The 14896-nt window shown below is 48.0% G+C and overlaps 1 pseudogene; it reads right to left on the bottom strand.

Annotated features, from left to right (window-relative positions):
* Nucleotides 1-1167: 1167 nt before the first annotated feature.
* Nucleotides 1168-5749, bottom strand: LOC108353315 (uncharacterized; annotated as a pseudogene).
* Nucleotides 5750-14896: the final 9147 nt, after the last annotated feature.

A 14896-nucleotide genomic window follows, 5' to 3' on the forward strand; every position in this document is an offset into this window, starting at 1 on the left:
TGCTGAGACCCATCATTCAAGCATCTTAGGCTGTTATTTGACTGATCGATCCTTTTAAACATGGGCTCTGTGTTCTTTTGAGTCTGTCCTTCTAACTAGAAATCCACTAAATGTTTCAGTGCTACTAACTCCAAAACCTAGATCTTATACCTGTCCATACTCTGCTCCTGGGTCATGTGTAAAACATATGGCTTTTTTGGAGAACATCACCCCTCCTCTGTAATGGGTGTGGCAGAAACAAAGATTCTAAAGATACACTCATATCTCTCAATCTGGTTATCAGACTTAAAAGAATGGGCCCTAATGATGGCAGAATCTCATGCTGGGAGAAGGAAATAGTACCAACTACAGAGGGACCAAGTCTTTCCGACAGAGATTTAAAATGAATCTAGCATCTTGTCTAACCACCTTACAAGATGTGAGGGGTGAAACTTGATCAGGACTGCTTCAAATGTGCATCACCTTGGTCCTCTATATGAACTTTTATCTTAGGTCAAAACTTGTAAGATAAACTTTGATGAGACAGGCTGACTCCATGACAGCCTTCAAATTGGCAGTTCAGGAAATTAAGCCTAAAAATCCAGGCTTCAGGCAGCTAGTCAGAAACTGCCCCATTCCCTGGCCTGAAGCAAGGACAATGGGTCAGCAACAGTTTCCAGCTATCTCCCACACCCCAGAATGGAATGACCTTAGAGGAAGACAAAGCCCACCTACTAGGGGATTCCCCTAAAGTGCTATAAATCAATCCTCTGAGCTCACTTGGGGGTGAGGTGGGGGTTGTCTCTCTAGTTTGGTAATTGGAGACGCCAGCATGCTGGACTTCTGTACAATAAACCATTCTTTGCCTTTATATACTACTTGAGTTTGCGGTATGGTTCATCAGCAAATCATGGGCCCTTTCAGCTGGAGGTGTTTTCTGGATTGCATTATCCTATTTCCCAGTAGGAGTAAATCTCCCTTGTCTGCTTCTGCTTTATTTTAGCTCCTTTAACCTTGTCTTGAGAAGGCTAGCCAGACCTGACAATCTGTGACCCCCAACTCACCCTCTAGAAAGCAACCTGGGACATGACACAACAGCTCAACAACTACTAAAAGACCCCCGAAGGGAGCCCCCCACTCAAGTCTCGGGAAAGACGCGCACCCAGTAGGACACAGACACCGACCTGCTGTAATCACACGAGGAAGATTTATTGTAAGCGAGATGAAACGAGAGCTCAGGCCAGCATGCTGGGGTCGAGACTCATACGCCACACAGGGAGTAGAGGAGTTCGACCCCGACCTGAATTTTCACAGAGCTTATAAAGGAAAAAACCACAAACCAGGGGGATCAAGAGGGAGAGAGGAGGGGAATTCCAAAACCATAAACTGCCCATACAGTTAGGTCATATACTAGTCATGTGTAACACTAGGCAACACACCCAGGACTTTGTGACATTGTGATTAGGGGTAGTGACATTTTACAGGGCCATTGGACCATTGTGGCCGGAGGCTATGGGTCATTGTGGCTGTTCCAGGAAACTTTTCATGCAAGAATGTTCCGGGAACCATTGTACAGCAAGGGAGGGGTGAAAAGTTCATGTTCTCACAGACCCTACTTTTTCTTTTTGGGTAGCTAGGCCTCTATTTCTTCTTTTTGGGTAGCTAGGCCTCTTATTATTAATTTTAATCCTTCATTCCCCACTTCTTCTTTTTCATCGGCTCTAATCTTAGAGCCATTGTTCATCCCATTGTAACTCTTGGTACTGTTGTCGCAGGACCAGTACCTGAACAGCACTCACTCTTTCTTTTATAAATGTCACCAGCCTATTGAGTATACATGGCCCGAAAGTAAGTAGAAGCATGAGAATTATAATGGGCCCAACTAAAGTAGAGAGGAGAGTGGTCAACCATGGGGACTTATTAAACCAACTTTCAAACCATCCCTGTCTGTCTTCTCTTTCTTTTTTTCGTATATCTAAGCGCTCTCTAAGTTTAGCCATCGAATCCTTGATCACTCCAGAATGATCAACATAAAAACAACATTCTTCTTTTAGAGCAGCACAGAGTCCTCCTTCCTTGAGGAATAATAAATCTAGTCCCCTTCTATTCTGTAGTACCACTTCAGACAGGGAGGTTAAAGATTCTTCTAGTTTAGTTATAGATTGTTCTATGGATCTAAGGTCAGTATCCATAGCTGCTCGTAATTCCTCATAATACTGGGGGGTCTGAATTAATGCAGCGGCACCCGTACCAACTCCAGCCGCTATCCCCAGTCCCATGAGTACTGCAAAGGTCAAGGTGATAGGCTCTCTCTTCCAGCGACCTCGGTGATCAAACTCATCTACAAAAGAGCTATCATCATGATATAGGAGTCTAGGAACGAGTTGAACCAAAATACAGTAATCTTTGGAAGTGTTGAAAACAGAAGTTGATACACAAGGAGTGAGACCAGTGTTGCAGGCCCATACTGTGTCTAGGGGGGGTACTAGATACTGATTACCTTCCATAGGCTGGACGGTTTGTGTTTGATTACAAAGGTGCTGTTTATCATGAGGTACCTGGCCTAAACAAAGTCCACTTCCTGAGACTGCTGTTAGAGTTAATTTTCTGTTTTCCCCCCAAGGGCATTGAGAGGAATGAAAGACCCCGCGGGCTACTCCAGCCCGTTCATCAACATATAAGGTGAAAGGCTTAGTCAAATCTGGCAAGGCTAAAGCAGGGGCTGCCAGTAGTGCAGCTTTTATGTCCTCAAAGGCTCTTTGGTGCTCCTCGGTCCAGGTGAATGGGACCTTTTCTTTTGTAAGAGGGTACAAAGGGGCTGCCAGTGTTGCGAACCCCGGTATCCAGAGTCTACAAAAGCCCGCCGTCCCCAGAAACTCACGTACTTGTCGCGGAGTGGTGGGGGTCGGGATCTGCATCACAGTTTTCTTTCGAGCTTCGGTGAGCCACCGCTTTCCTTCTCGGAGAGTGTATCCTAGGTAGGTCACCTCGGTGCGACACAGCTGAGCTTTTTTAGCAGACACCCGGTACCCCAACTCACCCAATTCATTTAGGAGCCTTTTGGTCCCCTCACGACACAGTTCCTGGGTTGAAGCAGCAAGCAGTAGGTCGTCTACGTACTGCAAGAGAGAAATCTGGGGATTTTGTGCCCTAAAGGCGCAAGGTCTCGATGGAGCGCCTCATCAAAGAGAGTAGGGGAATTTTTGAACCCTTGGGGCAGCCGTGTCCAGGTCAGCTGGCCAGTGTGTCCTCCTTCTGGATCTCTCCACTCAAAAGCAAATAGTGGCTGGCTGTTGGGATGCAACCGAAGGCAGAAAAAGGCATCCTTTAAGTCTAAGACAGTATACCAAGTCCGCTCTGGTGGTAGGGAACTTAGTAAATTGTAAGGATTTGGAACCGTAGGATGGATGTCCTGCACCCTTTTGTTAACTTCTCTTAAATCTTGTACTGGTCGATAATCATTAGTCCCAGGCTTGCGCACAGGCAGGAGAGGAGTGTTCCAAGGGGATTGGCAAGGCACTAGAATCCCTAGTTGTAACAGTCTCTGAATATGTGGCCGGATGCCTTCTTTAGCTTCCCTACTCATAGGGTATTGTTTGACTGAGACTGGAGAGGCATCGGCTTTTAATTCTACTACTACTGGCGGTACTTGCTTGGCTAACCCCATCCCTGTCTGCTCCGCCCAGTCTTCGGAAAAAGCAGACAGCCACTCGGGGGCGAGTAACTGTTTGGGATTCTGCTCATGGAGGCGGTATTCTTCTTCTAAACTTAAAACCAAACATGCAACAGGGGCCTCTTCCCAGGTTACTTTCGGCCCTTTTGAGGTGAACTGTACTTGAGCCTTAAGTTTGGTTAATAAGTCTCTTCCCAGTAGGGGCGTGGGGCATTCAGGAATCACAAGAAAAGAATGAGTCACTTGGCTTTTCCCTATGTCTAAAACTCGTTTAGTGGTCCAGGGGTAAAGTTTACTACCAGTGGCTCCCATCACCATAGTCTTCTTTTGCCCCAATTGTCCCAGTGGCTTGGTCAAAACTGAATGTTCTGCTCCTGTGTCTACCAAGAAATCAACAGGAGTCCCCTCCACAGAAAGAGTTACCCTAGGCTCGGGGAGGGGAGTCGAGCCCTGACTTCCCTAGTTCTCTTCAAAGGCCAGTACGTTGGGTCCTCTTTGTTTCTTTTTAGGACAGTTTCTGGCCCAATGTCCTTTTTCTTTGCAGTATGCACATTGATCATTTTCGAGCTGCAGTCTTTTTCCTCCCGGAGGTCTTCTTGCTCCGTTGCCCAGGTACCCTGACTGTCCCTTCTCTATCCTTTTGTCACCTACTACTGCGGCCAAAATCTTAGTTAAGTTCCTCTCCTGCCGGCGATCACGCCGGTTCTCTCTCTCTTCTGCCTCTTTCTTTTCTCTCTCTTGTTTCTCTTCCTCTGTTTCCCTCTTATGATACACCTTCTCTGCTTCTTTTACTAGATCTCGCAAAGTGTAGTCCTGGAGCCCCTCTAACCTCTGCAGCTTTCTTTTAATGTCTGAGGCAGACTGCCCAATGAAAGCCATGGCTACAGCCGCTTGCTGTCCCTCCGAGGAGGGGTCAAACGGTGTATATCTCCTATAGGCCTCCATCAGTCGCTCTAAGAAAACAGAGGGCGGCTCTGCTGGTCCCTGAAGAACTTCTCTTACCTTAGCCAAATTAGTGGGTCGCCGAGCGGCCCCTTTGAGCCCCGCCACTAGAGTCCGGCGGTATACTGTGAGACGCTCCCTACCTTCCGCAGTGTTGAAGTCCCAGGCTGGGCGGGTCAAGGGGAAGGTTTCATCTATAAGATTGGGGAGATTAGTGGGGGTCCCATCTGGTCCGGGGACATTCTTTCTGGCTTCCAAGAGGATCCTCTCCTTCTCCTCTGTGGTGAAGAGGGCCTGCAGGAGTTGCTGGCAATCATCCCAAGTGGGCTGATGGGAAAACATAAGGGACTCAAGAAGCCCAGTCAAGCCCGAGGGATTTTCTGAAAAAGAAGGGTGATTAGTTTTCCAGTTGTATAGATCAGCTGAAGAGAAAGGCCAGTACTGCAAAGGGACAAGTTCATCGGGGCCTGGCGGGGGGCCACCAACATAGGCACGGAGGGGCAGGGCAACAGTGAAATCTCCTTCTGGGCTGCGGCCTCTCCGGCTCCGTGTCCCCGCCGCAGGCCCCCCCACCCCGTCCTTCTCGACAGGTGCCGGGACCGGGGGTGCAGATGGTCGCGGCAGAGGATAAGGGGGAGGCTGTGGCTCTGTCCACAAAGGGTCCTCGATCTCGGGGTAGATCTTCGGAGGTGCCGAAGGGTCTGCCGACGGTTGGGTCTGCTTAGGTTTAGCTGCCGCAACCGCCACCGTCACTCCGGACCCCATGGTCCAGGGCTTAACCCAAGGTGGGGGATTCTGGACCAGGTCCTGCCAGACGATGATATAGGGGATCTGGTCGGGATGTCCTCCTATTTCCTGAAAGATAATGCGCTTAACAGCGAAAACAAGAGACAGGTTAAAGGCTCCCTCTGGTGGCCATCCTACCTTAAAGTCCGGCCATTCGGATGAACAAAAAGTCTGCCAGGGTCCCTTCTTAACGTCTACTGAAAAATTGTGAGCTCTAGTCCTTACTTCAGTCCAGTGATCCAGAGTCAAAGTCAAAGGAGTCGTTACTTTCTGTCCCATGTCGAGCTCGACAACACACACCACACACACACGAGCACAAACAAAAGAGAAAAAAGAAAACAAAACCGACGTCGACCAGAGGCACTGAAACTGATCGGCAGGTCGCAGACCTTGCCTAACAAACCGGTCGTCAAGGAGTAACGTCTCCTCTGGACCTATCAGATGGGGTTCACCAGGCGTCCCTGGTCCCCCCTTGTGTCCTCCTGGGACGTCTCCCAGGGCGAACGGACGGTGGGTACCTGGACACGTCTATCCCTATCCACCCCGCTCTCCTTCCTGGAGCGCGGTCTCACTGAGCGTCCACAAAACCGAAACAGCGATCGCACCAGATTCCCAGACAGAACATAGACACAGACCCAGACACAGCGCTGAGATAAAACAGAGAATCTTACCTCCAAGTGGGTCTAGGACCCCTGGGTGGTCGCGCTGATCCCGGACGAGCCCCCAAATGAAAGACCCCCGAAGGGAGCCCCCCACTCAAGTCTCGGGAAAGACGCGCACCCAGTAGGACACAGACACCGACCTGCTGTAATCACACGAGGAAGATTTATTGTAAGCGAGATGAAACGAGAGCTCAGGCCAGCATGCTGGGGTCGAGACTCATACGCCACACAGGGAGTAGAGGAGTTCGACCCCGACCTGAATTTTCACAGAGCTTATAAAGGAAAAAACCACAAACCAGGGGGATCAAGAGGGAGGGAGGAGGGGAATTCCAAAACCATAAACTGCCCATACAGTTAGGTCATATACTAGTCATGTGTAACACTAGGCAACACACCCAGGACTTTGTGACATTGTGATTAGGGGTAGTGACATTTTACAGGGCCATTGGACCATTGTGGCCGGAGGCTATGGGTCATTGTGGCTGTTCCAGGAAACTTTTCATGCAAGAATGTTCCGGGAACCATTGTACAGCAAGGGAGGGGTGAAAAGTTCATGTTCTCACAGACCCTACTTCTTCTTTTTGGGTAGCTAGGCCTCTATTTCTTCTTTTTGGGTAGCTAGGCCTCTTATTAGTAATTTTTAATCCTTCACTACAACCACAGCAGCAACAACACAACACTTTCACTTCAGGTCCTTACATAGAAAGGGAAAACTGTTAATCCTGAGATTCAGCAGAAAAATCACCTCTACCGTTTTTGAGCCAAATTTAAAGCAAACTTTATTTAATATTAGAGATCAAGAAGTAGACCTTAGTCAGGACCATTCTCTGGAATTTCTCAGTAAGGATAGCTTGGAGCTATGCATTGCAAGGGCTTACAAGCCTATAGGAGGCTGTACTTTCACAGTTATTTCCCCAGGAACTACAATTTTCAGCATTCCAGGAAGTTACTTGGTCCTTTGGCAGATAGGGCTTACAGGTTAATTTGGGCATTACATTTCCCTGCTGGAGTTGCATATCAGGTCAAATCTTTGACCCTATGTTAGGCATTTGTTAATTTTGGGATCTCGAAATTATCAGTTACTATCTAGGAGTCCTGGAAATGGAAGGGGCACCAGTCACTTATTTTATCCCAGGTCCCCTTTTGTAATATTTCTTTGAGTACCGCCAGCTTACCATCCTGAATGGTCTGTACAGAAATAATAAAGCCATATAATATCCCTTTGTTCTGTGTAAAGCAAGCCAGGTGTCTTACCATGTTGAAGAAATATTTTAGCTACTGAATCTCACCTGTTGATAAGTCTGAGCACACTTTCATGGTATGCCAATTGGTGTTGTAGGTAGCCATTCTGCCTCTTATGCCAGGGAGTTTTTTGACTTAGCATCTCAGCCTGTGTGGGGACAAGGAAGGACTTGTTCTCCTGTTGAAAGGAAAATTATACAGATTTAAGGTTTAAAAATATGAAGTTAAAAGAGTATGTTTCAAAATTCACAACCTCAGGACTAAACACTGTGAAAAGCAAGTCCAGGCAGCCCCCGCCCTGCCGCTAGAACTAACAGACCATAAAAGGAAAGGAATGCAGAACAGACCAGGAGTACCGGATCTGACTCACAGGCCACCTGGCAGGAAGAGTTAAGCCCCCAGCTCCCGACATCCAGGATGCCCCAAACCTGCCAATGTGTGTAGCTATACCTTATTACCTCATCATGTGATAGCCAATCATATGTGAACATGTCTATGTGCCTCGTTTGAATCCACCAATCCCTGTAACTATGCATCTGCTTCTGTACGCCCGCTTCTGCTTCCCCAATCCCTATAAAAGTCCCATGCTGGAGCTGCTGGGCTCGCAAGTCCTCCGATCACCGAACCTCCGAACACCGTGTGCCTGCAGGTACCTGTGTTTTCCAATAAACCCTCTTGATGATTGCATCCGAGTGGACTCGGCTTGGTCATTGGGTGCTTGGGACTCCTCCTGAGGGAACGATCCTCTCCGGGGGTCTTTCACTGTAGAACTATCTCAACTGAAACTAGGGCATCATGAGGACCCAAGAAAGCTGAAAGTCTAGTCAAAGGTTGGCCAAGTGTACCCTTGGTCAGTGGTACTTACCACAAGACACCCTCCCTCAGTGAGACACCGAGATGCAGATCAATGCAAAAGCAAGAGGTTTACTTTTGCGGCAGTCAGGATCGACCTTCCACTAAACCCTCAAGGCGACAATGATTGGCTATTACAAGCAGTTTTTATACTTCTTAGATGTACAGGTTACCTCAGCGAGGTTACAACTCAAATTTACTGGCTGAGCAAATTAACCTACAATCTATTGGCTAGTAAGCATCAGTCAGTACACTTTGAGAATTTTCTACACAACAATGTCCCTGTGGGTGTCCCTGGCCTACCAATGCCCTGAGGTGAATGGGTTTAAAGCTGGCAAAAGTCTCTAGGGTCCTTCGTTTTCCCCCTTTTTCTTGTGCAAGCTCCAATCTTGGAGGTTCCCTCAGGGGCCTCTGGAGACTAATTCATATCCTTGAGGTCCTCAGGATCTCATACTGTTTGCACAGGGTCATCAGCAGCACCTATACTATCTTTTATGAAGGGTCTAAACCTGTTCAGTAAGCAGGGTCCAAAGATCAACAATAGCAGAACAATTAGGGGTCCTAACAAGGTACTTGAGGGTGGTTGGCCAAGAGGAGCAGTTAGAGTAGCCCTGACTCTGTTCTCTCTCGCTCTCTTCTCTTTGGCTATTCCTACTCTCACCTTGACCATAATCATAATCCAATTTGTACAGCCCTAGTCCCCAAGTTTTTCCCTTTAGCCTTGCTATCGCTTCTTTGCTTTTCTGAGTGAATCTGATTGTTATTGGGTTACAGGTGGCATTTGTAGCTGTGGAATCCCAATACCCTTCAGTGCCGGCCCCAACTCCCTTGCCCCGGGTAGGGCTCCTCGTCATGTAATTTTTTCTTTTAACTGTGATCAAGTTCCAAGAGGAGAAGGGGTTCCTATAGGTGTCTCTGTAGTCTTGAATCTCGAGGCAGCACAATAAAACTGGTCTGGACCCCTGCATCAGTGGACTTCTGCCCAGCTTCTTCCAGCTCCAGTGTAAAAGTAAATGGGGGGTGGGGGTTGGGGATTTAGCTCAGTGGTAGAGTGTTTGCCTAGCAAACCAAGGCCCTGGGTTTGGTCCCCAGCTCCGAAAAAAAGAAAAGAAAAAAAAAGTAAATGGGGGTCTCCCAGAGGTGATACCTCTATGCAGGGAATGCACATCCTATCATCCCCCACATCCCAGACCAGAGCCCTCTTCCTCCCATAAGGGCAGTTGCTTCTGCTAGCACTCCCGTCACAGATGGGGATGTCTCACATATAAAGTCCTGCTGTCAGCTGGCACAGGTCTGAAGTGAGGTTGGGCCACCAGGTGTTGGGGGTCAAAGAGGTGACCTCATCTCCAGTTCCAGTGAAAACCACAGTCCAGGTTTGAAAAAGTGGCACATGGGGACAGTGGAGACTTCCGGGGAGCAGGGTGTCTACAGGTTTCACATGGGACACCTGCAACCAGGCCTCAATACCGTCCACCTCGAGGACTCTGGAAGTGATTGACAGCACCAGGAAGGGTCCCTTCTGCCGTGGTTCCAGCAACTGGGCCTGATGCCTCTGGACTCAGACCGAGTCACCAGTCTGCAAACAGAGAGGGGTCTCTGGCATTCCTCAAGCCTATAAAGGCAGTTTGGGCCAAATCTTATGTTGTATTGAATGAAAGGCTTGGAGTCTCAAGAAAAGGTTTCTATCAGTGAGTTGGAATACCTCCAAGGAGGGTCCACTGTACACCATGGGAGTTGGCAGAACCAAACAGGGCCTCAAAACGGATCAGGTTAAAATGGTAGGGGCTGTTCCGGGATCGGAAGACCGCCAGGGGAAGGAGCACCACCCACTCAGCACTAGTCTCCAAGGACAATTTAGTTAAGGTCTATTTTTAGGGTTATGTTCATTTTCTCTACCTGCCCTGAGCTCTGGGGACCGTATGCACAATGGAGCTTCTAATTAGTCCCCAATGTCTTTGCCAATCCATAACTTACCTTAGGAACAAAAACAAGACCTTTGTCTGATCCAACTACCTTGGGCACTCTGAAGATTTCTTCTAATATATTCTACCACAGTAGCTGTTTACCGCTTGGTGGGGGAAAGCCTCAACCCATCGAGAGAAAGTATCTATAAACACTAGGAGGTATTTGTAACCTCACTTAACTTCTGTGAAACTGACTTCCCAATGTACCCCTAGGCTGCTCTCCCCTATGTCTCTTGCCCTGTTTGTTCTTTGGTTACATAAGCATTTACTTGCTGACTTAACTTACACTGTTCTACTGTTTCTCTGGCTAAAACCTTAAGGTCCATTACGTATACCTTGACTGCTTGGATGAGCTTCTTATCCCCTAAAGGAGTCCATCTGTGCATTTGGTCAGGTAAGTCCTCAGCTTGTTTTCTGGGCAGTATAGTTTTTACCCTCTTGAGTGCACCATTGTTCTTTGTCCTCTAAGTAGTAGCTGGTGGGTGGCTAGCTGTTTGGGCCTTTTCTTTAGGTGTATATTGTAAGTGAGGTCATCTATTAGTCCAATTCCGTTTGGGCCTTTTCTTTAGGTGTATATTGTAAGTGAGGTCATCTATTAGTCCAATTCCATTTTGCAGTGGGTGGTTCTTGCCAGCCCATAACCAGGATATGCTCTTGCATAGCCACTGCTCCCTTCTCATGTCCTGGGCAATGAATAAAACTCACAGTTGCCAGCTTCATCAGGGCATCCCAGAAATCCAAGATTTCCTGCCTGCCTTTTATTTCTTTTCCCTCTGAAGTGAGCAGTCCTCTTTTTGTACAATCACTTAGAGTTGGGCTGTGGCAAAGACATACCTGCTATCCACGTTGGCTGTGGGAACCAGAATTGGAGTTTTCACCATACTGTTCCCTTTAACCCTCGTGTACCCCCTTGTCTCCCCAGCTACCTCTGCCCCTTAGCCTGGTTGTGAGCCACAGAGACTGGAAGAGGGAGAGTGCCATCTGCAGGGCCTCATAGATGCCACCTCGCTGGTGGGGGGAGGCCAGGGGGAGAGGGAAGACAGCCTGCAGCCTTGGGGGTCTAGGGGTCCCTTGTATCACAAAGCTAAAGCTCTTCCTAGAGCCTCAGCTGACCGGGTTGGCAATAGCTATGCTCCCCCTCTGTTGTGCTGTTGACTGTTGTGATCAACCCTGGTTTAAAAATGTTTAAACTGAAAACAAAAAAAGGGGGGGGGATATGAAACATTTAATCAACGGGATCCAGGTTTAGATAAGGAAACAACCAATTCCATCTGTGAAGGCTTACGGCTGAACTAGTCGCTAGAAACTGAGTTTAGAGTCTGTGTCCTAGTTGTTAAGCTACAGCTACCTTAGCTGTCAATGTAGTCAGAAATCTGGGAATAGCTTATAATCTAGCAGTCATATGTTATTTAAAACATGACAGAGTGTACTACCCAACAGTTCCCTAAGGTCTCCATGGCAACTTGGGCAGACTCAGTCTGGCTTTGGAGCCCAGAAGACACAGAGCTTTTTCTCTGTGTAATGGATAGGTGTGACATGAGATTTTTGACTTACCTTAATTTAGATAAATCATTTGACTCTAAGGGTATCCAGTTTTGTACACTGTGTTTCTCAGTGGCTATCATATCACAATCCAAGCAGACTCTTGAAGCTGTGTTCATATCTTCTGAAATCTTGTGGGGCAAACTGTTAGAGATTTCAGAAGATTCTGTCTCATAAACTTAAATATATTAATAATTAGCAGATTTCTAACAAGATCGGGGGCTATATTGCCTAGTAATATCTGAATAGAGCATACCATAATTTAACGGCAGTAGCAAAAATCCTATCAGACAGGATAAGAATGAAAGTCATAATACGGAACTTTGACAGGTTTTGTAGGTAGAGAAAAGGAATAAGAAAGTTGTGCTGTGAGGGAGAGAGTGATGGAACTGAACACAGGCCAGTCTTGGTAATGGCTAGTCTGTGGAGCTAGGTAGGGACAGGAGTGGGCACACGCATGCATGCATACACGCATGCACATAGTTGAGGTAGAGGGCAGCCGAGAGGTTGGTTCTTTGGTTCTGCGGTGCACGCTCCTAGTTCCACCTGGCATGTGGGCAGAGTTTCCACCTGGCATCTGCAAGCCCCTGACCACTGTTTCAGGCCCAGCCCTGGTTGGGGTGGGGGACAAGGAGGACTCAAAGTAGCCTGTTTCCCATCCCAGCAATGAGTATGCTATTATTGCGGTGGGTGACAAACAGATTATGAAAGGGGACAGGGCGAAAGCTGTATTTTTTTTTCTTTTGAGCCTGCTGCGGGCAGAGAGCAGGAGCAGAGTCCCAAACACACATACACACGCAGGACACACAGACAGAGACAGAGAGAGGGAGAGAGAGACAGAGAGGGAGACAGAAAGAGAGAGTCATGGAGAGAGACAGAGAGACTGAGAGTCAGAGAGAGAGAGACACAGAGAGAGAGAGACAGAGAAAGAGAGAGAGACAGAGAGAGAGTCAGAGGGAGACAGAGACAAAGATAGAGAGATAGAGAGAGTCAGAGAGGAGAGACAGAAGGACAGAGAGGCAGACAGAGAGAGAAAGAGAGACAGAGAGATAGACAGAGGAGAAACAGAGAAAGACAGAAAGACAGAGGCAGAGTGACAGAGAGAGACAGACAGAGAGTCAGAGAGACTGAGGAGAAAGAGAAAGACAGAGAGAGACAGAGAGACAGAGGCAGAGAGACAGAGACAGAGAGACAGAGGCAGGGAGACAGACAGAGACAGAGGCAGAGAGACAGACAGACAGAGAGATAGACAAACGGACAGACAGAGAGAGAAATAGAGAGATAGAGAGATAGAGAGAGTCAGAGAGGAGAGACAGATGGACAGAGAGGCAGACAGAGAGAGAAAGAGAGACAGAGAGAGAGAATAGAGACAGACAGAGAGACAGAGAGATAGGGAGACAAAGAGAGACAGAGAGAGAGAAAGGGAGACAGAGAGAGAGAAAGAGAGAGATACAGAGAGAGACAGAAAGAGAGAGAAAGAGAAAGACAGAGACAGAGACCATGAGAAACAGAAACAGAGAGAGACAGAGGCAGAGAGACAGACAGAGACAGAGGCAGAGAGACAGACAAACGGAGAGACAGAGAGAGAAATAGAGAGATAGAGACAGAGAGAAAGAGAGAGCGAGACAGAGAAATAGAGAAAGCATGAGAGAGACAGAGAGAGTCCGTGAGAGACAGAGACTGAGAGAGACACAGACAGAGAGAATAGAGACAGACAGAGAGACAGAGAAATAGAGAGACAAAGAAAGACAGAGAGAGAGAAAGAGATACAGAGAGAGACAGAGAGACAGAGAAAGAAAAGACAGAAACAGAGAAAGCAAGAGAGAGGAAGACAGAGAGACAGAGAAAGCAAGAGAGAGAGAGCTAGAAACAGAGAGAATAGAGACAGAGACATAGAGAGACAGACAGATGGAGACACACAGAGAGAAAGAGAGAGCCAGAAGGAGAAAGAGAGACAGAGAGACAGAGAAAGCAAGAGAGATAGAGACAGAGAGAACAGAGAAAGACAGAGACATAGACAGACAGATGGAGACACGGAGAGAGAAAGAGAGCAAGACAGAAGGAGAAAGAGAGAGAGAGAGATAGGGAGAGAGAGAGACAGAGAGCTAGCGAGCACTGGAACACTTGGGAGGGAAGATGGCTGCACACAGGGAAAGAGAAGGTCTCCTCAGCCAGTCTCCAGCAGGACTCAAGGGGCTAGGCCAGACCTGCTTCTGCTCTCCCAGCCCACCATTAGAACTAGAGGCTGCAAAGTCAGCAACCAGGCAGGGAGGGTGGCAGAAGCCTAGAGAGACTGGGGGTGGGGGAATAAGAGTAGAGAAATAGAGAAGTAGAGGCTGTCTATGAGTACTTGGAAGAGTAGGGGAGAGGGGAATGTGGAGAGATGGACAAAGGGGGAAGAGAGTAAGAGCAAGAGAGCAACAGAATGAGGAGGGGGCCATCAGCCCCTTTTATAGTGTCATGCATACCTGGCTGTTGCCAGGTAACTGGGGGGGGTGGAGCTTAGACCAATGCTAGCAGTTTGTCCCTACAAGCTAGGCATAACTGCAGGAATGAATGACCCACCTATAGACTGAGGAGGGGACTTTCCATCTCTCCATCATTTACAGGGTGAAGGTTTAGTTTATGAGACTTTGAGGCCACCCAGACCAACTGTCATACATCTTCACGTGGCAATACCTGGTTGAGAAGTCCCTGTTTGGATGAGGTCTTTTTTTGTTATGGGCCTCTCTGCTCCCCACCCTTCTTCTTCTAAAGGAGAATCAGCCTTGGCCCCTTTGCCTTGCTTCCTCTTTCTGCTCCCAAGGAGGATTTCTGTCCCCTTCCTATGTTCTCATCATGCCCTCTCTGCCACTACCCTTCCTCAGCCAGCACAGGCAGAGGGAAGAGCAGCCCCTGACCTCCCCGACCCCACTTGGAGTCCACCTCACATTCAGGCCCATACTCTCCAGAGGGCAGTCTACTAAGGCCTTACCTCTCCAGGCTATGGAACCCAGGTAGAATCTCCCCCCAGATGTTCAGGGGAATATGTGTTCATGACACATGTGCCATTTGCAGGAACTGGCAGAAACCCCCCTCCCATTTTTAGATAGACCATGAGCTCTCACAGGTCTTCTAGATTCAGTCATGTTGACTTACCTGGGATGAGTGTCAGTCAACCCAGGTGTTGAAAGATCCCACGCAGAGAGACCCTTACTCAAGTCTTGGGAAATCGCGGACCCCAGACACAGAGAGACCATTTTGGATGTAATAAG

This window comes from Rattus norvegicus, chromosome Y (genome assembly GCF_021556685.1).
Source record: "Rattus norvegicus strain SHRSP/BbbUtx chromosome Y, alternate assembly SHRSP_T2T, whole genome shotgun sequence".
NCBI classification, from domain to species: Eukaryota; Metazoa; Chordata; class Mammalia; order Rodentia; family Muridae; genus Rattus; species Rattus norvegicus.